This window comes from Oncorhynchus clarkii, chromosome 2 (genome assembly GCF_045791955.1).
Source record: "Oncorhynchus clarkii lewisi isolate Uvic-CL-2024 chromosome 2, UVic_Ocla_1.0, whole genome shotgun sequence".
In the NCBI taxonomy this organism is placed as follows: domain Eukaryota; kingdom Metazoa; phylum Chordata; class Actinopteri; order Salmoniformes; family Salmonidae; genus Oncorhynchus; species Oncorhynchus clarkii.
In genome coordinates, this window is record NC_092148.1 from 17,965,210 (window position 1) to 17,989,372 (window position 24,163).

The 24,163-nt window shown below is 42.6% G+C and overlaps 1 pseudogene; it reads left to right on the forward strand.

Moving 5' to 3' along the window:
• The first annotated feature begins 3,329 nt into the window (after positions 1-3,329).
• LOC139376860 (E3 ubiquitin-protein ligase HACE1-like) lies at positions 3,330-23,963 on the forward strand (annotated as a pseudogene).
• The last annotated feature ends 200 nt before the right edge of the window (positions 23,964-24,163 follow it).

A 24,163-nucleotide genomic window follows, 5' to 3' on the forward strand; every position in this document is an offset into this window, starting at 1 on the left:
TACTATCATCGAATTGCCGAAATAAAAACGATTCCCCGATAGATAATTAGACTATGGGATAAATAACATGACAGAGGGTTCAAGACACAGAGATTGACTAGGGCGAATGTTAGGGGAATTCTTTATGAAGGGGATTGGGGGAGAAATACTCCCAATACATTGTAAGTAAACACGCCCACACTACTGCAGGAATCCTCTGATGGACCCCACCTCACACTTCAATCCGCCTTCAAACTGTGTTTGTGAAGATGCAGAATACGAGAGAAATTGGAGCTCAGCACAAACGCAGCGTGGAACATTGGGCCAGAATGACCAGGCAACACCCGTATCAGATGTTACCGAAGCAGGCATTTCCCCAGGTATTATAAATGAGGGGACAAATGCGTCAAACTGAATCAGCGCCTATTTGGAAGATTTAGGAGGATTTGGAAACAGAGTTATGTGTTGTGTGTATGATATAAAAGGTGAGGACAGAGAGTAAAACATCATCAGACCATGTATAGTCACAGTTATGAGGTGAAAGTATCCATGCATAATTGGTAATGTGATTGGTACTTATCAGTTATTTTCAACCAGAAATGCCGAGGTCACCGGAGAGCCTCCCCCTCTCTCTCTCGTTCTCTCATTTTATCGAGTTCATTGGGTTTCATTCCATTTTCTACCATTGAGCACTTTTTTGCAGTCTAGCGTTTGAGTGCCAACAAGGTTCATATTGTTCAAAAAATCATTAGGCTGCTACTAATATTAACAACTCTAAGACATGTAGAAAAGTACAATTACTGTTTAAACTACAATGTAAAGTGTAAATATATCAGAATCGGATTGTACACAATATATTTAGATCGAATGGCTCTTTTTTGAACAGTTTTGTGGAAAAACCATTCGTAAAATGGGCTCTACATCCATATAGTCTTTGCGCAAATGTCGATTGTATTGCCTAATCTTGCAACCCCTTTCGAGAATCTGAGATCATTTCGGAGTGATATTGGGGTACTTATGATGTTTGGTGATAATCAGGAATTTTTTCCCATGCAAAGTAAGTGGCTGGGAGGGGCCCGGGCATTGATGGAAGGGAGGCAAGGGTGACGTTAAGGGGTTGTTCTCTTCCAATGCCTTAGCAGATCGAGATAGTGAAACTGGGGAATGAACGATTCGATTTAAAATAAACGCAAGAAATGCGCAATTGGAATCAAATTAAGATTGTGGAACTTTTATTTAGGTGCATGTGTAAACTATTGTTCGTTCTGAGGCTACCGCTTTGCTAAACTGTTGAGCTCAATGAGGTTATATCTTAGTCCATCAAATTTTTATATACACAATTGTGCCCAATAAATCAGATTATGGAGTTTAAAACGTTATGTTGAAACACATTAAAGGGAAATTAAATATTGGACAATGAATCTATTTAAACCATACGGTTGAATAACTAAGTCTCAAACATACTGAACAAAAATATAAACCCAACATATGAAATGTTGGTCCCATGTTTTATGAGCTAAAATAAAAGATCACAGAAATGTTCCATAGGCACAAACAGCTTATTTATCTCCATTTCTTGGCACAAATTTGTTTACTGCCCTGTTAGTGAGCATTTCTCTAATAAAAATAAAGAAAATTAATCCACCTGACAGGTGTTGCATATCAAGAAGCTGATTAAACAGCATGGTCATTACATAGATGCACCTTGTACTGAGGCCAATAAAAGGCCACTCTAAAACGAGCAGTTTTTTCACACAACACAATGCCTCTATCTCAAGCTTTGAGTGAGTGTGCAATTGGAATGTCGAATGTCCACCAGAGCTGTTTCTAGAGAATTTAATGTCGTTTTAGAGAATTAGGCAGTACATCCAACTGGCCTCACAACCGCAGACCACGTCTAACCACCCCAGCCCAGGACCTCCACATCCGGCTTCTTCACCAGCGGGATAGTATGAGACCAGCCACCTGGACAGCTGATGAAACTGTGGGTTTGCACAACCAAATAATTTCTGCACAAACTGTCAGAAACCTCAGGGAAGCTCACTGAGCACACTGGACAAGTGTGCTCTTCACAGATGAATCCCATTTTCAAATGTACCGGGGAGATGGCAGACAGTGTATGGCGCTGTGTGGGCGAGCGGTTTGCTGATATCAGCGTTGTGAACAGAGCGATGGGGTTATGGTATGGGCAAGCTGCGGACAATAAACACTATTGCATTTTATCGACGGCAATTTGAATGCACAGAAATAGCGGGACGAGATCCTGAGGCCCATTGACGTGCCATTAATCCGCCGCCATTACCTCATGTTTCAGTATGATATTGCATGGCCCCATGTCACAAGGATATGTACACAATTCCTGGAAGCTGAAAATCTCCAGTTCTTCCAAGGCCTGCATACTCACCAGACATGTTAGCCATTGAGCATGTTTGGAATGCTCTGGATCGACATGTACGACAGCGTGTTCCAGCTCCCACTAAAATCCAGCAACTTCGTACTGTCATTGAAGAGGAGTGGGACAACATTCAACAGGCCACAATCAACAGCCTGATCAACTCTACAAAATATGTGTCGCACACACACACACACAAATATTATTGCACAGCTAACCTTGTGGGGACATACAATTCAGACCCATTCAAAATCCTATTTTCTCTAACCCCTAACCTTAACCCTAACCCAAAAACCTAAACTTAACCCTAGCTCCTAACCCTAAAACTAACCCTAGCTCCTAACCCTAATTATAACCCTAACACTAACTCTAACCTTAACCCTAAACCCCCTAGAAATAGCATTTGACCTTGTGGGGACCAACAAAATGTCCCCAGTTGGTCCCCACAAGTATAGTTAGACACGTACACACACACACACACACACACACTACTCTCAAACACACTCACACAAAGCAGCTTTTATTGGACTGGATTGAGTTACACTCCCCATATAAAAATGTATTGCATGCATAATGATTTTAACAGTTTCCTATTTCAGAATAATCTGAGGCATGGTGACCATGATGCACTTACTTGAGGTTGTCCCCTGCGAGGTCATACCCCTGGATATCTGTGAAGTAGAGCAGGGATGTTTTTTAAATAGGCCCAGAATGCATCGAATGTCTTGCGTCTAGACTACACATGCATTTAGGACATCATTGAAGAGGGTGTATTTTCATAACCAGTTGTTGAATGCCCAAGATAATTGAAAGTAAATGTATGAAATGTGTAAATATACAGATTCCACCGTTTCCCATTCATATCAACTATAGCATATAATAAATTACTCCACCAAGGGTAAACTTTGGAAATTGACCATGCATTATTTAAAAATATATATTGTACAATTCAATAGGGATGGACGCCATCTCGTCCCCGGAGTCTGAAACCCTCAATCAAGCTATGGAGGTAGCGGTCTGGCAAAGGTTAACATCTCAGCGTAGCGACTGGAGACTGAAGAGTTTCGCCACAGAGTTTCTAAACCCAGAGGTGCAACATCGCGAGACTACCGGGAGCGCTTGCGAAACAGATCAAACAGACCAGGCCAATGAGTCAATGAACGAAGTAAAAAAATATTCCTTAGTTGTTAATTTTCCTGAAATCTAAAGGTACAACCTAGATTCGTGAAACTGACAGGTTTTAATTTTTCATAAAAAACAACCTATATCGAAGAAGCGCCGTTGCACTTGCACATGCGCAGTTTGGCGCGAGACGAACGTTAGACGTGTTTCTACGCATGCGCTTAGCAAGCAGACGTCGCCATGACATCGCCTACAAGTGTGATCGGGGATTTCTATTGGAGAAGCAATTTTAGCCTATCTTCATACTGTGCTGCCTTTGGTTTCGCAGCTGTTTTTCCTATTGCCTCTCCATCTCCATCTTCAGAATATAGCCTTTTAGAAAGTATAGCCTAATTTTGGTTTCGCAGCTGTTTTTCCAATTGCCTCTCCAGCTCCATTTTCGGAATATAGCCTTTTAGAAAGTATAGCCTAATGAATGTCAATAGAATTTAGGCAAGAATGTCCACATGGTAACAAACTGTTTGGTGCTAACCAATGGCATTTTTTAAAAGCCTATAAGAACCCGGAAGAATTTGAAACAAATCTAATAATTTTCATTATAACAACATAATCTCGGTTTTGGCTCATTTGACCCCCCCCCCCTCTCCAGTCTCTGCGTTGCCTGGTCCAAAATCAAAGCATACTTGCATAACGTTTATGGTTAATTAATTGCAGAACATTAGGCTATAGGAAGAAGTGGGGAACACATATGCAACAATTTAGCTTACCGATTGTTCACCATTGCCGAGAATATAGCAACTAATGGATAGGCTATACTTCCTGAGGAAAGATGGAGAGGGTAGTTTGTATCGATATTGGTAAGCTGTTTGCAGCTACCAGCTGCGCTGTCCAGCCAAAGCGCCTCTGCGCAGCCTCACGTTCTGCTACTTTCGTGGCTGATTGGATGCCTGTACAAATAGCGCCAAATTGGAACAGTGAGTGTTGCCCCTAGGAACTCAGTTCAATCATGTTGATATAGGTAACAGCGTAGCACCATCTAGTGTTAATTTCATTACATTGAAAGAAAGCCTAGTACAGTAATGTGTAGTGTGTAGCCTATTGGAAATAGGCAGGAATATATTTTATATTATTTTCTCCCCCCCAAAAAGCCTTTGTCATAATTAGATACTTCAATATTGTTCAACTGTGTGTTGACTGTAATTGTTTCTTTCGATGTGTAGTTTCTATTTTAGACCTTCACAGCAATAGTTAGGCCTGGGTATCTATTTAGTTTCCGAATGTGGAATTTACATGAAAGGTTTTGCTCTCTTGTGTCATCTGGTGGTTGCTGGGGATTGGCTCTCTAGGATGCAGCCGTAATAAATGTAGTGAAATATATAATGTGAATAGTAAACCATACAATAACTACAATACAATTCACAATCGAACAGTCTACATGTTTTAAAATAGATAGTCCTGTTGTAGAAGAGATTCTATTAAGATCAAAGTTGTTTGATTATCCTATAGTGTTTAGGTAGCTATCAAGCAACGTGCATCGATGAAGAAGAATCTAAAAGTAGATTAAAAAAAATAATTAAAAACGCACGTTATTTTTATGAAACTTAAATTCCCAATTAGTGATAGCCTACAAGACTAAGAGTTTTAGGACAAAGTCTAAGTATTTCGATTGGAACGGACCTTTTTGATCCTCCTCACAGATATATTGTTCATACAGAAGCTTCACATCTCAATTTAAAGCAGACAAAACTTAATTTCATTCATCTGAATCACAAAATCGGACAATAAAAAACGACAACAATGTATTCAAATGTTTGCCTAAAATGATGTAGAGCATCTAAGAATGTTACACGTTTGAACAGCCCTTTTTATAAAAAAATGTAAAAAAAAAAGTAAATGCACAAATTAACTGCAAATATTTATTGAAGACTAAATTCATGAAATTCTGCATGAAAAAAAGGTACATTTCCACGTGAAGATGTTGTAAGTGCCAAAGGTGTAAAAGAGAGAAAGAACAAGAACAAGTTCTGGTGCCGTTTTGGTTGTCAACAATTATATTAACAAAATATTAATATTTCAGAATTTCTAGAAGGAATTTAATTCAACTCCTGGACATAAAATGGACATGTAGGCCTTTCTAAATACAACACATGTTTTCTCTTTCAGATACAGGGCTCATTTTGATCAGCCTGAAATAAATGTACAATTTCTATCCTTTCCTGTATTAATTAATTGCTTAATTGTTTACTTGGTCCTATAATTTTTTGGATTTTGTTATTGTTTTATTTTATAATAAAATATTTCCAGTGATGGGAATTGAACAACAGGTTGTTATCAATACACAAATTAATTCATGGCTGACTATTACTAATTGATAATATCTGGCATTTTAGCTCAAAATGTATTACTCAAATTAAAATTAATAGTAACAGAGTGAATTTTATGTCCAATCCAAATGTTGATTTTCATAATTTATTGTAACTTTTAGTATAATCTACTTGGTTAATCTTTGGATTTATTATACTACTCATAATGTCTTTCTCTTGGTGCATTTTTTTTTAAATCACAAAGGTAAATATAAAATGTAATGATGATGAATAAATATTTCAATTAATCAATGCTTTTTTTTCTCAAGTTTCCCACACTTTACTTGTCATATAATTTACATTGAGACATTTCTGGCCTCAGTCCTTATGCTTACACATTGAAAAAGCATGCAAATCAGAATTTCCAATGCAAACAAAGTGTGGTGGTATGAAATGCATGATATTCTTAGTGTTTTCGCTGATGAGGTAGTTGGGCTACACATGACTGGCACCATAGCTTGGAAGCCCTTTATTGAGAGTCACTGGAGGGTGAAGCATGGTCGCCATTTTGTTCAAGCATGCCTCAACTTTAGGTTCTGCTTCTAGCTCCCCACACAGTGAAGGCTGCTGAGGGGAAGACGGCTCATAATAATGTCTGGAACTGAGCTAATGGAATGGCATCAAACACATGGAAACCATGTGTTTGACGTATTTGATACCATTCCACTCAACCACTCCAGCCATTACCACGAGCCCGTCCTCCCCAATTAAGGTGCCACCAACCTCCCGTGACACACACATTATTCATGTCTTGGAATACAACTCCAAGTTTTCAATTCTAGTCTCAAAATATTTTTTTTATGCAAAAAGACACATTAAAAGTCACCAGAATCATATGGGGTAGAAAGGTGTGAAGGCTAGAGAGGTTTACTACATGTTGGTCGTTTGAAACGTATGTTTTTTCTGAAGACATATCAAACCTGAAAGTTTTATCCAAGTCAAAACAATTTAAGAGAACATGACCATAAGTAGCGTGACGCAGAGGTGTCATTGCATCCATTCAATACCAATTAATGAAATGAAACTAATTAACAATTAAAAACATTACAAGAATAATATCGTATACACATTAATTATTTGCTTTTTTTGTCAAATTAGATTTTTTACACATTAGTCAGTTCTCTTTTTCTGAAACACAATACACATTCTGACAAAAAAAACAACATTTTAACAGCATAGGTCACTAAACAATAAAGAGATAAACACATTTGACGATGATCAATCAATCAATGAACCGTCATACAATACTATGAACTACACATATTGAACACCGAAAACTACAGTACCCAGACCGCATTGCCATCGGACGTAATGAAAACAGGAAAAATGAGACTTGACACATGCAATGTTCACGAATGAAGAGGGTAGAGATAGAAAAAGGGGCAGCCTAATGTACATTTCTCGGCGGCTCGATGGATTACATCGAAGCCAGAAGCACCATTTTAGCGGCAAAATAATCTTGCTCGAGGCTTTGTACCCTCGGTTTTGTTCCCGGTTGTTGGTACACCTATGATGGAACGGGTGATGGAGCAACTAAACGTACAGCTGAACAGGCTGACCCGCTTTCTGCGTCGCGCCAGGACCGTCGATCTCCCGGAAGGTATAGCCTATCGACCAAAGGACGCAAATAATCGACAGAGCATAATAGGAGGCTTTAACTATATCTATAGCACACTGTATATTAATGCTAATACATATAGTCATTAAATGTTGGAATTACAGTATCATTTTACAGTTTGTCAACAAGGCGGAAGCCAGCAACCCTTAGGGGCACTAGACATTTCCCTGTCTACAGGCTGTATGCTGGATAGGGTATTATGCTAACCATGTAATAGTAATAATATGATATGAATCTAGTGAGACCAACTGATACATACTTTGTCACTGATAGTGGTTGTACATCAGTAGTTATGATGGCCCTAAGTATGAGTCAGTAGCTTCTACATAGAGCGCTCTAAGAGTACTGATTTTAGCAGAGGAAGATCTTTGTTCTTTAATTCCACAATTATCAATGACACACCCTCTCCCTGTTGCTCCCCTCACAGACAATGAAACTGCAGTCTACACACTAATGCCAATGGTTATGGCTGACCAGCGTGTGTGTGTGTGTGTGTGTGTGTGTGTGTGTGTGTGTGTGTGTGTGTGTGTGTGTGTGTGTGTGTGTGTGTGTGTGTGTGTGTGTGTGTGTGTGTGTGTGTGTGTGTGTGTGTGAGTGAGTGAGGAAGTTGTCAACATTGGTTCCCTGTAGATAATTATCTGACATGCCTGTCTTGTACTTGAAGGTCGGTTTCTGAATTACTCCTCAACTCCAAGTTTGATGTGAACTACACTTTCGGACGAGTCAAGAGAAGTCTGCTTCACATTCCTACCAAGTAAGGAATGTTTATTTTTTTATCACTGATTGTTCTAATTTTTCCATTGTTTTGTTAGAAACCAACCAGACAGCATAATCTCTCCAGCATATATTTTTATCACAGTGGTGTCTCTGATGAAACTCGGTATCTGGTGTGATGGGTCTCTGTGTGTCTTGGTTGGCCTCTGTGGGTGTGTGTCTTTCTGTGTGGTTGTGTGTCTTTCTGTGTCTGTGTGTACGCTACATCTATTTGTGTATTGCAGTGCTTGTGAACTTGTTGGTTATTGTGTTGTAGCTGTGGATCAGTGGAGTGCCTGGTCCTACTGCTAATGAGAGGAGCGAACCCTAACTACCAGGACATCTGCACCTGTCTGCCAGAAACCGGTAGGATACTGGACATAGACATTACTGCATGTTCACTATAGTACTCTGCTGCCCCCTTTGGTAGGGAGGCAGAATACACCTTTACATTGCAATCACAGATCCCTGCCAGCCCAGTGAACATGGTTTAGTGATGTTGATGACAGTGATAATGTTTACCGTATTATGTCTGATACTTAATGAATCCCCCTCCTCATCTTTCCTCCTTAAAGACAGAAAAAGTGTATGGGAAGACTACTAGAATACAATGCAGACGTGAACATTTGCAACAATGAGGGACTGACAGCTGTGAGTATCACTGTGAAGTCATGTGTATAGACAGACCAGTACTGCTGTTAAATTCTGTCATATCTCAGGGATGTAGTTCTATTAAAAATGGTGAACGCAGGTCAAGACTGCATACAGTAAATGCAATTAACGCAATAAAAAGGTGTGTATACAGTTTACTTATGATTATGCTTTACTACATCCCTCTTCCTCATCCTCTTCCTCCCCTCCTTCTCCTCCTCTAGATCCACTGGTTGACTGAACGGGCGGACTGAGCTGCTTCATGACCTGGTGCAGCATGTGACTAACGTGGATGTAGAGAATGCCATGGGACAGACCGCCCTTCATGTAGCCTGCCAGAATGGACACAAGACTGTGAGTAGATAACACGCATATATCAACCAAGACCTGTATGGAAGTACCAACATTTCCATAAACCGTTCAGTATACAGTGTTCGTCATAGACACAAGACTGTGAGTGTACAGAACAGGTGTCACTTTTGATATCTCAGAAGTCGTAAAAGGATTGTGTTAATTTGGAACCTTTGCCAGTGTTATTATATAATCAAGTTTCAAAGTTTATTAATCATAACTTCATGATAAGTTCCATGGTGAATAACATGATGAATACCAGACAGTAGTGTTGATGATGGGTTTGTTTCTCTTCTCCCTCTTCCTCATTTGCATGTGTGTGGTCGATGACATCATCAGACGGTGCAGTGCCTGCTGGACAGTGGAGCGGACATCAACAGACCTAACTGCTCTGGGGCCACACCCCTCTACTTCGCCTGCAGGTCACTACGTACACTAGTACAGGAATGATGATGCAATACTTCCTCTCATCCTTCTTCCTATTGTCCACTTAGAATTGTAAATGGAGTATGAACTATTCTTTGTAACACATTGGTTCGGGAATTGAAATGCAAAGGTGTTGTTTTGATTCAGTGTGGCTGTAAACATATATTTCACGGCATTGTACAAGGCTATTAATGGGAGGAGGAGGTATTGGAAGAGGAGGAAGCTGGGGGATGGAATATGAAGAGACCAAATAACAAGGATCACAGCCAGACAGCTGTTCAGAGATATGTCCCAAACTTCAGTAGCACACTCCTATCCCTGTCAGTCCTCTGATGGTCTCTATGCAGCCTGTCTCATTCAGATGATAAGAATAGGCATGAGGAAACTCATCCCTCAGCTTCAGAGAGATGGAGAATGATGAGGTTCCTATTAATTCAGGACATGACAGTGACACCCCAGCCTTCATTTGAGTGCTATGTATTAAGCTCCACACTCAAACACACGCACGCACATGCAGGGGCACACACACATGCAGAGACACACACACACACGCGCAGACACACACACACACACACACACACACACACACAGAGGATGAGCAGGGTTGGAGACTGCAGTGATCGTATAATCCTCTGATCTTTTGTTTTGATTATGTTTCACTTGTACATTAGTCAGTTCCCATTAAGGAGGCTCAATCTGAAAAGCACTGTGATTAGAACAATTCATCTGTAATGAACTGTGGATAAATGAAGTGTTGTTTTACTGTCAACTGACTGCATGTAAATCAGTCGAAATTTGTTGCCTGGCTCACCAGCTAATGTACCTGTCTAGTGAATGAAATAATACACTGGACATCTTGATTTGGTACAAGCCCTTCTCAGATCTCCAACCCTGACTTCAGTCGTCTATTGACCACCATCTCTTAACGTTAACCCTTGTCTTCTGAAATGTCATTATGTATTGTTATATAGAGTTTAAACCTTAACCAACACTAACTTGTTATATATATTTTTTGAACTCTGTGTGTGTAAGCCTTAGTCATAGTGGCTAGAGTGTTACAGTTAAGTTTACCATTTGTAGGTACGATGATACATTTGAAGTCGGAAGTTTACATACACCTTAGCCAAATACATTTAACTCAGTTTTTCACAATTCCTGACATTTAATACTAGTAAAAATTCTATGTCTTAGGTCAGTTAGGATCACCACTTTATTTTAAAAATGTGAAATGTCAGAATAATAGTAGAGAGAATTATTTATTTCAGCTTTTTATTTCTTTCATCACATTCCCAGTGGGTCAGAAGTTTACATACACTCAATTAGTATTTGGTAGCATTGCCTTTAAATTGTTTAACTTGGGTCAAATGTTTCATGTAGCCTTCCACAAGCTTCCCACAATAAGTTGGGTGAATTTTGGCCCATTCCTCCTGACAGAGCTGGTGTAACTGAGTCAGATTTGTGGGCGTCCTTGCTCACACACGCTTCTTCAGTTCTGCCCACAAATGTTCTATATGATTGAGATCAGGGCTTTATGATGGCCATTCCAATACCTTGACTTTGTTGTCCTTAAGCCATTTTGCCACAACTTTGGAAGTATGCTTGGGGTCATTGTCCATTTGGAAGACCCATTTGCGACCAAGCTTTAACTTCCTGACTGATGTCTTGAGATGTTGCTTCAATATATCCACATAATGTTCCTTTCTCATGAGGCCATCTATTTTGTGAAGGGCATCAGTTCCTCCTGCAGCAAAGCACCCCCACAACATGATGCTGCCACCCCCGTGCTTCACGGTTGGGATGGTGTTCTTCGGCTTGCAAGTCTCCCCCTTTTCCTCCAAACATAACGATGGTGATTATGGCCAAATAATTCTATTATTGTTTCATCAGACCAGAGGACATTTCTCCAAAAAGTACGATCTTTGTCCCCATGTGCAGTTGGATACAGATACTTTTGTACCTATTTCCTCCAGCATCTTCACAAAGTCCTTTGCTGTTGTTCTGGGATTGATTTGCACTTTTTGCACCAAAGTACATTCATCTCTAGGAGACAGAACGCGTTACCTTCCTGAGCAGTATGATGGCTGCGTGGTCCCATGGTGTTTTATACTTGCGTACTATTGTTTGTACAGATGAATGTGGTACCTTCAGGCACGTAGAAATTGCTCCCAAGGATGAACCAGACTTGTGGAGGTCTACAATTTATTTTGTTGCTGATTTCTTTTGATTTTCCCATGATGTCAAGCAAAGAGGCACTGAGTTTGAAGGTAGGCCTTGAAATACATCCACAGGTACACCTCCAATTAACTCAAATTATGTAAAGTAGCTTATCAGAAGCCTCTAAAGCCATGACATCATTTTCTGGAATTTTCCAAGCTGTTTAAAGGCACAGTCAACTTAGTGTATGTAAACTTCTGACCCACTAGAATTGTGATACAGTGAATTATAAGTGAAATAATCTGTCTGTAAACAATTGTTGGAAAAATTACTTGTGTCATGCACAAAGTAGATGTCCTTACCAACTTGCCAAAACTATAGTTTGTTAACAAGAAATGTGTGGAGTGGTTGAAAAACGAGTTTTAATGACTCCAACCATGGAAACTTCCGACTTCAACTGTGTATTTATATATATATATATATATATATATATATATATATATATACACTGCTCAAAAAAATAAAGGGAACACTTAAACAACACAATGTAACTCCAAGTCAATCACACGTCTGTGAAATCAAACTGTCCACTTAGGAAGCAACACTGATTGACAATAAATTTCACATGCTGTTGTGCAAATGGAATAGACAACAGGTGGAAATTATAGGCAATTAGCAAGACACCCCCAATAAAGGAGTGGTTCTGCAGGTGGGGACCACAGACCACTTCTCAGTTCCTATGCTTCCTGGCTGATGTTTTGGTCACTTTTGAATGCTGGCGGTGCTTTTACTCTAGTGGTAGCATGAGACGGAGTCTACAACCCACACAAGTGGCTCAGGTAGTGCAGCTCATCCAGGATGGCACATCAATGCGAGCTGTGGCAAGAAGGTTTGCTGTGTCTGTCAGCGTAATGTCCAGAGCATGGAGGCGCTACCAGGAGACAGGCCAGTACATCAGGAGACGTGGAGGAGGCCGTAGGAGGGCAACAACCCAGCAGCAGGACCGCTACCTCCGCCTTTGTGCAAGGAGGAGCACTGCCAGAGCCCTGCAAAATGACCTCCAACAGGCCACAAATGTGCATGTGTCTGCTCAAATGGTCAGAAACAGACTCCATGAGGGTGGTATGAGGGCCCGGCGTCCACAGGTGGGGGTTGTGCTTACAGCCCAACACCGTGCAGGACGTTTGGCATTTGCCAGAGAACACCAAGATTGGCAAATTCGCCACTGGCGCCCTGTGCTCTTCACAGATGAAAGCAGGTTCACACTGAGCACGTGACAGACGTGACAGTCTGGAGACGCAGTGGAGAACGTTCTGCTGCCTGCAACATCCTCCAGCATGACCGGTTTGGCGGTGGGTCAGTCATGGAGTGGGGTGGCATTTCTTTGGGGGGCTGCACAGCCCTCCATGTGCTCGCCAGAGGTAGCCTGACTGCCATTAGGTACCGAGATGAGATCCTCAGACCCCTTGTGAGACCATATGCTGGTGCGGTTGGCCCTGGGTTCCTCCTAATGCAAGACAATGCTAGACCTCATGTGACTGGAGTGTGTCAGCAGTTCCTGCAAGAGGAAGGCATTGATGCTATGGACTGGCCCGCCCGTTCCCCAGACCTGAATCCAATTGAGCACATCTGGGACATCATGTCTCGCTCCATCCACCAACGCGACATTGCACCACAGACTGTCCAGGAGTTGGCGGATGCTTTAGCCCAGGTCTGGGAGGAGATCCCTCAGGAGACCATCCGCCACCTCATCAGGAGCATGCCCAGGCGTTGTAGGGAGGTCATACAGGCACGTGGAGGCCACACACACCACTGAGCCTCATTTTGACTTGTTTTAAGGACATTACATCAAAGTTGGATCAGCCTGTAGTGTGGTTTTCCACTTTAATTTTGAGTGTGACTCCAAATCCAGACCTCCATGAGTTGATAAATTTGATTTTTTTGTGATTTTGTTGTAAGCACATTCAACTATGTAAAGAAAAAAGTATTTAATAAGAATATTTCATTCATTCAGATCTATGATGTGTTATTTTAGTGTTCCCTTTATTTTTTTGAGCAGTGTATGTGTATATATATATATATATATATATACAGTGCCTTGCGAAAGTATTCGGCCCCCTTGAACTTTGCGACCTTTTGCCACATTTCAGGCTTCAAACATAAATATATAAAACTGTATTTTTTTGTGAAGAATCAACACTATCAACAATACTGTATACAGTGGGGCAAAAAAGTATTTAGTCAGCCACCAATTGTGCAAGTTCTCCCACTTGAGAGAGGCCTGTGATTTTCATCATAGGTACACTTCAACTATGACGGACAAAATGAGAAAAATAAATCCAGAAAATCACATTGTAGGATTTTTAATTAATTTATTTGCAAATTTTGGTGGAAACTAAGTATTTGGTCAATAACAAAAGTTCATCTCAATACTTTGTTATATACCCTCTGTTGGCAATGACAGAGGTCAAACGTTTTCTGTAAGTCTTCACAAGGTTTTCACACTGTCAATGGTATTTTGGCCCATTCCTCCATGCAGATCTCCTCTAGAGCAGTGATGTTTTGGAGCTGTTGTTGGGCAACACGGACTTTCAACTCCCTCCAAAGATTTTCTATGGGGTTGAGATCTGGAGACTGGCTAGGCCTCTCCAGGACCTTGAAATGCTTCTTACGAAGCCACTCCTTCGTTGCCCGGGCGGTGTGTTTGGGATCATTGTCATGCTGAAAGACACAGCCACGTTTCATCTTCAATGTCCTTGCTGATGGAAGGAGGTTTTCACTCAAAATCTCATGATACATGGCCCCATTCATTCTTTCCTTTACACGGATCAGTCGTCCTGGTCCCTTTGCAGAAAAACAGCCCCAAAGCATGATGTTTCCACCTCCATGCTTCACAGTAGGTATGGTGTTCTTTGGATGCAACTCAGCATTCTTTGTCCTCCAAACACGACGAGTTGAGTTTTTACCAAAAAGTTATATTTTGGTTTCATCTGACCATATGACATTCTCCCAATCTTCTTCTGGATCATCCAAATGCTCTCTAGCAAACTTCAGACGGGCCTGGACATGTACTGGCTTAAGCAGGGGGACACGTCTGGCACTGCAGGATTTGGCGGAGTCCCTGGCGGAGTAGTGTTACTGATGGTAGGCTTTGTTACTTTGGTCCCAGCTCTCTGCAGGTCATTCACTAGGTCCCCCCGTGTGGTTCTGGGATTTTTGCTCACCGTTCTTGTGATCATTTTGACCCCACGGGGTGAGATGTTGCGTGGAGCCCCAGATCGAGGGAGATTATCAGTGGTCTTGTATGTCTTCCATTTCCTAATAATTGCGCCCACAGTTGATTTCTTCAAACCAAGCTGCTTACCTATTGCAGATTCAGTCTTCCCAGCCTGGTGCAGATCTACAATTTTGTTTCTGGTGTCCTTTGACAGCTCTTTGGTCTTGGCCATAGTGGAGTTTGGAGTGTGACTGTTTGAGGTTGTGGACAGGTGTCTTTTATACTGATAACAAGTTCAAACAGGTGCCATTAATACAGGTAACGAGTGGAGGACAGAGGAGCCTCTTAAAGAAGAAGTTACAGGTCTGTGAGAGCCAGAAATCTTGCTTGTTTGTAGGTGACCAAATACTTATTTCCCACCATAATTTGCAAATAAATTCATAAAAAATCCTACAATGTGATTTTCTGGATTTCTTTTCTAATTTTGTCTGTCATATTTGAAGTGTACCTAAGATGAAAATTACAGGCCTCTCTCATCTTTTTAAGTGGGAGAACTTGCACAATTGGTGGCTGACTAAATACTTTTTTGCCCCACTGTATATATGAGAGCTCAGGCAGATTCTAGAGCGTGTCTCCCAGCAGTGTGACAGTCACTACCAGATAATCCTGACCAGTCTAGCAGAGGTGGCCATTACTAATGGACACAAACTCCTCAGGTAATAAACCCTCTGCTAGACTAGGCTCCCAGCCACACCTGAGGCAAATGCATATGAAAGTGCACTTTTTTTTAGTTTCTAACTAATTTCTCTGAAGGAAGTTTATTCAGGCATTACAACGCAATACGTGTGTAACAGCAACACCACTACCTTAAAGCTAGTCATTTAGGGGTAAATGTTTCTTCTCTTCCGTACTCACCGTCAGTCTCCTCTCCAGTAGCTACGACGCTCAGATGAAGAGTCTGCTGAGAATCATCCGGATCTTCTGCCATGTCTTCGGCCTGGGCCCTTCCTCTCCCAACAATGGGAATGACAGGGGATACAATGGGATCAAGACGCAGCGCCGCCAGGTCTTTCAGGTCAGTATGGGGTTAGTACTGAACCTGAATTCAGATACACACAGAGATGTAGTACATGGTGTGAATCAGAAGAGGTCATTGAGAGATTGTTCACCATCTAATGATCCCCTGATCCATGACTTATCCTGGTGCATGACTTTTGAGTGTGTGTGTGTGTTTTTTTGTTTGTCAGCATCTACCCCTCTCTTTCTTTCTCTTCCTCTTTCTCTTTCTCTCCCTAATTTCTCTCTCTCTCTCTTTTAACATCTGTTTGTCTCTCTCTCACTCGCTCTATCCCTCTTTCTTTTCCCTCTCTCTCCTCTCTCCCCTTCACTTGCTCCCTCTCCTTCACTCACTCAGTCTCTTTCCTTGCCTCCCCCTTTCCTCTCTCTCTCTGATTTCCTCCAGCCCGTTGGAGTTGCTGTGGCACTCTCTAGATGAGTGGTTGGTGTTGATCTCCACAGAGCTGGAGAAGAGAAGGGGAAGGGCCCTTCCAACTCCTCATCCTCGGAGCGAGATCGCCTCTCTTCTCCTCAAACAACTTGACGATGTCGCCTCCGCCTCCCCCTTGCCGCCTGCACCGTCGCTGCCACCCTCCATGCCCCTACCCCCTTTTCTGGACCCAGAGGTTGATATGGAAACACTGGAGGTATACACGGACGGAGAGGATTTCATCTCTATGACGGCCGAACGGCTCAGCGCGGTGATCCAGGCCTTCTACATGTGCTGTTCCTGTCAGATTCCACAGGGGTGAGAATGACCTCTGACTTCTAACCCAGGGATGGGCAACTCCAGTTCTTGGGAGTCCTAAGTATCTGCTGGTTTTCACTTTGGCCTGGCTCTTGATTGCACTCAAGTGCACACACCTGATTTTACAGATCTATATTGGCCTCTAAATGACAGTCAGTGTTCCTCTCATAATCTCCTAGTTTCACAGAGATACTTTGTAACTTCCTCCTTCAGATCCCCTCTGTGTGAGTAGGCCTGGGGAAATAATATAGCTTTAATGTCTCCTCTCCACACACACACACACCTTTCCTGGCCCTCTGGCTAGATAATTACATTTTAATTAGATCATTAAACTCCGCCTAATTGAACGCTGAATAGGATCCACTGTTATTGGCCCTATGCTGCTGTAGTAGAAGAAGATGGCTGTGTTTGTCTTTGTGTTTCTCCTTCCCAGGCCTGCTCTTCATTAGCTGATAGCTGGCTGTTCCCCTGTCAGGGAAACACTGTTTCAATAATGCAGGTTATTGTGTTTTGGAGAGGGATCAGATCCACTCATTATAATAGACAGATGCTGCACGACTTATCTCTGTGTTGTGTTCTTCTGAAACACAGCTCCTGGTTATGTAGTGAGTGTGTTCATCTTATTATCTTGCTTCATCTTCTCTTTTTGTCTCCCTCCTCCCTCTTTATCTTGCTCCCTCTGTGTTTCCTTGTCTTTCCTCATCCAGAATGACGTCTCCTCGCTTCATAGAGTTTGTCTGCAAGCATGACGAGGTTCTCAAATGTTTCATAACCAGGTGAGTCCTTTGACAGGATCTTACCCAGACACTTCTTATCAATCTCTCTAACTTAACCTGCCGTTTTTCTCTCTCCATTTCTCTCGCTCTCTCCATTTCTCTCTCTCTTTCTCCATCCCTATCGCTCTCACTCTCAGGAATCCAACGATCATCTTTTCCACTTCCTGTTGGAATGTCCGGAGCTAATGTCCCGCTTCATGCACATAATCAAAGGCCAGGTGAGACCTGTGATTGGCTGGTCTATCAGTCAACTTCCTGGTTGTGTATCTGCTGTAGCTAGGACATACAAGAGCCAAGACAACGTTCCCATGGCCTCTTATTTGCATGCTATGACAGCAGCTTTCTCTCCCCCTCCCTTTCTCTTTCTATATATTCCCCTCTCTCTCCCTCTCTTTATGTTCCCCTGTAGTTCTCCCTCAGGGGACTATGTTGCGAGTGACTTTGAAACACCCGTGTCTTCCAGGCAGGATCATTTAACAACGTTATTGCCATGGCGATAACACTTGTCGTAAGTTCCTTTTATACAGCTTGATAAATTTTAAGTGCCTGTTCTAAGTTGTGTGTGGTGTTCCACTCCTCACTATTCATATTTGAGCGGCGGACGGCGTGCCAAGCCTCGTTACCTCTGGATTATATCCCACCTGGGAACAAGAGCCCCTCGTTTTAATTACAGATTTTAACCTGAAGAAGACTATTCCGTCTCCACATCTCCCTCTCAGTATGCACAGGAGCCCCAGGGGAAAATCTCTCTCTCTCTCATTTCTATCTCTCTCTTGCGCTCTCTCTCCCCAGCTCATCTCTCATAGAGAACAAAGACATTCAAACATTATGCAAATATAAATGCCATTCTTCCCCCTCTGCATTCTTTAGACACTGTATTTCAACACTTGAGGCTTTGGAACCATTGGTTTAGATACCGTCGTAGATTTGAAAGTGTAGAGAGAGATAATGAGTTTTGGGAAGTGCTGTGGCTGGTATTTAGTTAGGATAATTATAAGACATAATAAGGCCTTTGAAGTCTTGTAATACATTATATCTGCATCATAATGCACTATACCTGCAGGCTGTAAGTGAAGTGTTATTGTTTGTTCCCCTCGCAGCCCTTCAAGGAGCGCTGTGAGTGGTTCTATGAGCACCTATTGGTAGGACAGCCAGACTCAGACATGGTCCATCAACCTGTCAACGAGAACGGCATCCTGCTAATCCAGACTGACCATCCTACATCCCCAAATGTCTTACACTCCACCCAGCAATGTATCAGTTTGTGTCTCTTTCTCAATGTTTCTCTTTTCTCTCAGAGTCCATATTCAGCAGTAGCCGTGTGACGTTCTCCAAATCGACCAATGAGGAGTTCAAACAGGGCATCGCCATATGATTCCATGGAGAGGAAGGAATGGTGGGTATTATCAGTGTCTATCTGACCTAGGTTCAAATAGTATTTATTTTCTTTTAAAATACTTTAGTTTAGAAACTCTTGATTGAACTTGCCTAGCGCAATGGAAACAATGGAATAGTTCCCAAAATGCAAAGGGAATAGGGTACCATCTCAAATTACCCGTGCTTAGTCCTAGCAACACTTTATTAGTGCACTATACAGGAAACAGGGTCCCATTTCAGCCCATGCTCATTTTTCAGTAGACCTTTAGTTGACCTGTGACCTTTGTGTCCAGGGCCAGGGTATGGTGAGGGAGTGGTTTGACGTCCTGTCCAATGAGATCATCAATGCAGACTATGGCCTCTTCACCCAGTCAGCGGACGGTGAGACACCTTTCGATTGGCTGATGAGATTATGTTTGTGTTTTTGTGTGTGTGTGTGTGTGTGTGTGTGTGTGTCACAGGCACCACGTTCCAGCCCAACAGTAACTCGTCAGTGAACCCTGATCATCTGAACTACTTCCGGTTTGCGGGTCAGATCCTGGGGTTGGCTCTTTACCACCGTCAGCTGGTCAACATCTACTTCACCCGCTCCTTCTACAAACACATACTGGGTAACACACACACACACACCCACGTTCTACAGTGGGTTGTTAACATGATGTAATGTGCGGACAGGAATCCCAGTGAACTACCAGGGTGTATCCTCTGCTTGAGCAGGTTGTTACATTTGTAACTGGGTTATAATACAGTTGTTAGTGTTTTTACAGGGATATTACAGTGACGCTACAGAGTTGTAACAGTATGGGTGCTGTCTGTGTGTCCAGGCATCCCAGTGAACTACCAGGATGTGTTGTCCATCGATCCAGAGTATGCCAAGAATCTGCAGTGGATCCTGGGACTGGACCTAACCTGCTCTGTGGAAACAGACGTGTTCGGCGCCATGGAGGAGGTGCCACTCAAACCTGGCAGGACTAGCTTCATAGTCACCCAGGACAACAAGGTGAGCCAGCCGATCACAGAAGGAGGATCTGAAACTCTTAATTCCTAACATTTGTTTTGTTGCTCTCAACATCAACTAGGTGAGAATAGCAGATGATTGACAGGTCAAACAGAAGGAAGTTGTGATGTAGACTGCGCTCCCTGTATTCTCTAACACTTATGACCTTATATGATTAATATGTAATGTGTATATGATGTGCGTGCTTGCCTGTGTTTGAGAAAGTTCATTTGGAATTTGAGTGTGTAGTACCACAGGTGGCCTGCAGGTGGTAATATTCTGTAAGGAAGAAGCCTGTGAAACGAGACGTGTTAGATGGCTGCCCAAAGATCAATCATACTCTACATAGTGAATGTTCCCTATATAAACCTCTCTCTCTCTCTCTCTCTGCTCTCTGCTCTCTGCTCTCTTCTCTCTCTCTCAGGCAGAGTATGTCCAGTTGCTGACAGAGTTGAGGATGACTCGAGCCATCCAACCTCAGATAAATACTTTCCTGCACGGGTTCCACACCTTCATTCCCCCCTCCCTCATCCAGCTCTTTGATGAATATGAATTGGTTAGTGTCCTTTTCTTCTCTTCTCCTTTTGCCTGTGTTCAACTCCCTTCTCCTTTACCTCTCCTCTCTCTCTTTTCCTCTCTTCTCCTGTCCACTGTCCTCAACTCTCTTCCCCTCACCTCTTTCTCTGCTCTCACCCCCTCTTACCCATGATCTTTTATTCTCCTTCTCTGCTCTCTGCTCTCGCTTGCTTGCCTAGCGGGATCTGATGTCTGATGCAATGATTGATTGGCCTTGTCTGGCTCAGGGGTGTCAATGGGATGTTGGGGTCACCTTGAGGCCTCTCGCCATCGCCCGGCTCAGATCAGATTTGTTTCTGTGTGTGTCGGCAAAATCCATGTCCTCACTAGTCCCTGGATCGATAGGGTACCATGGCGATTATCTGGCCCGCCGTGTGTTATTGGACATGTGTGTGCAGTCACACGGTCACACGGTCACAGCTCGCCTGCTGACAACACTCAGACTCAGTGGGGAGGAGAGTTTAGCTCTGCTTACCACTGGATCACCTGTGTTCAGTTGCGTTAGAAAAACACCCTTGTGTCTTTGTCAACATGATTTTGAACAGAAGAAGCATGAAGTTATGTCTGTTGTATATGTCTGTTGTATATGATACAGTTGAAGTCGGAAGTTTACAGACACCTTAGTCAAATACATTTCAACTCAGTTTTTCACAATTCCTGACATTTAATCCCTAGTAAAAATTCCCTGTCTTAGGTCAGTTAGGATCATCACTTTATTTTAATAATGTGAAATGTCAGAATAATAGTGTAGAGAGTGATTTATTTCAAGTTTTATTTCTTTCATCACATTCCCAGTGGGTCAGAAGTTTACATACACTCAATTAGTATATGGTAGCATCGCCTTTAAATTGTTTAACTTGGGTCAAGCATTTTGTGTAGCCTTCCACAAGCTTCCCACAATAAGTTGGGTGAATTTTGGCCCATTCCTCCTCTGACAGAGCTGGTGTAACACAGTCAGGTTTGTAGGCCTCCTTGCTCGCACATGCTTTAACTTCCTGACTGATGTCTTGAAATGTTGCTTCAATATTTCCACATAATCTTCCTTCCTCATGATCCCATTTATTTTGTGAAGTGCACCAGTCCCTCCTGCAGCAAAGCACCCCCACAACATGATGCTGCCACCCCCGTGCTTCACGGTTGAGATGGTGTTCTTCGGCTTGCAAGCCTCCCCCTTTTTCCGCCAAACAGAACGATGGTCATTATGGCCAAACAGTTCCATTTTTTGTTTCATCAGACCAGAGGACATTTCTCCAAAAAGTACGATCTTTGCCCCCATGTGCAGTTGCGAACCGTAGTCTGTCTTTTTTTATGGCGGTTTTGGAGCAGTGGCTTCTTCCTTGCTGAGCGGCTTTTCAGGTCATGTCGACATAGGACTCGTTTTGCTGTGGATATAGATACTTTTGTACCTGTTTCCTCCAGCATCTTCACAAGGTTATTTGCTGTTGTTCTGGTATTGATTTGCACATTTCACATGTTAATCTCTTGGAGACAAAACGCGTCTCCTTCCTGAGCGGTATGACGGCTGTGTGGTCCCATGGTGTTTATACTTGCGTACTATTGTTTGTACAGATGAACGTGGTACCTTCAGGCATTTAGAAATTGCTCCCAAGGATGAACCAGACTTGTGGAGGTGTACATTTCTTTTTCTGAGGTCTTGGCTGATTTTTTATTTTTTTTCCCACGATGTCAAGAAAAAGAGCACTGAGTTTGAAGGTAGGCCTTGAAATACATCCACAGGTACACCTCCAATTGACTCAAATTATGTAATTTGAGAAGTTTGATGCCATTCTGATGTCATCAGAGGCTTCTAAAGCCATGACATAATTTTCTGGAATTTTCCAAGCTGTTTAAAGGCACAGTCAACTTAGTGTATGTAAACTTCTGACCCACTGCAATTGTGATACCGTGAATTTTAAGTGAAATAATCTATCTGTAAACAATTATTGGAAAAATTACTTGTGGCATACACAAAGTAGATGTCCTTACCAACTTGCCAAAACTAAGAAATTTGTGGAGTGGTTGAAAAACAAGTTTTAATGACTCAAACCTAAGTGTATGTAAACTTCCAACTTCAACTGTACATGTGTCCTGACTACTACTCCATTTAACCTCTGGTCTGGTCTGGTCTGGTCTGGTCTTGTCTTGTCTTGTCTTGTCTTGTCTTGTCATGTCTTGTCTTGTCTTGTCATGTCTTGTCTTGTCTTGTCTTGTCTTGTCTTGTCCTGTCTTGTCCTGTCCTGTCTCTTGCTTGCTGCTGCTTTCTGGGATGCCAGAGATTGATGGACTGGTACAGAATACACCAGTGGCTATGACCTGGGGGAACCTGTCATCCAGGTGAGTTAGCTCTCACCGGGCAGGACTCTTTTTAATGTAACTCCACCTCATCAGAGAGCAGGACACTTTTTACTGGAACAATTCCAATTTAGAGAGATGTACCACAGGCTTGGCGGATCCTACAGAGATCTTAACACCTCCTCCCAGGCTGGCTTAGTGGTTTAAAGCTGATTCTCTTGTCAGATTCTCTTATCTCACAGTGGTTTTCATTTGGTGTAATGTGGATTCTCTTGTCTTGTAGTGGTTCTGGAAGGTGGTAGAAAGCCTTACCCAAGAGGAGAGGGTCCTACTGTTGCAGTTTGTCACTGGCAGGTGAATTTCTAATTAGTCAGTGCGTGTGTGGCAGGTGAGTTTTTCACATAAGGCCATTGTAAGATCTGATCAATGATCCGTCACTTACTCTCACTCCTGTCCTGTCTAATTCCTTTCTCATGTCCCTGTTAGTTCCAGGGTACCTCATGGTGGCTTTGCCTTTCTGATGGGAGGTAGTGGCTTACAGAAGTTCACTATTGCCTCTGTAACATACACATCAAACCTACTGCCTACCTCCAGCACCTGGTGAGGACAGCACTCACGTATATGCTCACACACATGCGCTCACTCGCTGTCACCCACTAGAGAGAGCAGCATGCTGACAGAAAAAGCACTAGAGGGCAGTATGGTTCCTCTGTCTCCTTTTGCTTCTGGAGGTGTGTGTGATGTGTGTGTGTGTGTGGCTTTAGGGCACTGGTATAGGAGAGGGGGAGAGGGAAAAACAGGGAGGGGTTTCTGCATGTTGGATAGAAAGGACAGGTACTGTAGTTCTCATCGCTGTAGGTCTATACTTTGGCAGGTAGAAATCACCACTGTACTGTATACTACAGCAGCTGGATATGAGACATAATGACATGCCATCAATCTGCAGTGAACCACAAGAAACTACATTGACCATGATGCTCCTCCCACAGCATCAACATGATGAAACTCCCAGAATACCCCAGCCAGGAGGTCCTGCGGGACAGGCTGCTGGTTGCACTGCATTGTGGGAGTTACGGGTACACCATGGCGTGACGCTGGCTGCAGCTACATCTCAGCGGGACTCCTCTGGTCCATGCACACGAGTGTGTGTGTGCGCATTGGCATGGACACACATCAGTGCAGGGAATCCATCTAACACTTCCTAATCCAGACATATTTCACCTACCTATGTGGCATATTTCACCTAACTATGTGGCATATTTCACCTAACTATGTGGCATATTTCACCTATGTGGCATATTTCACCAATGTGGCA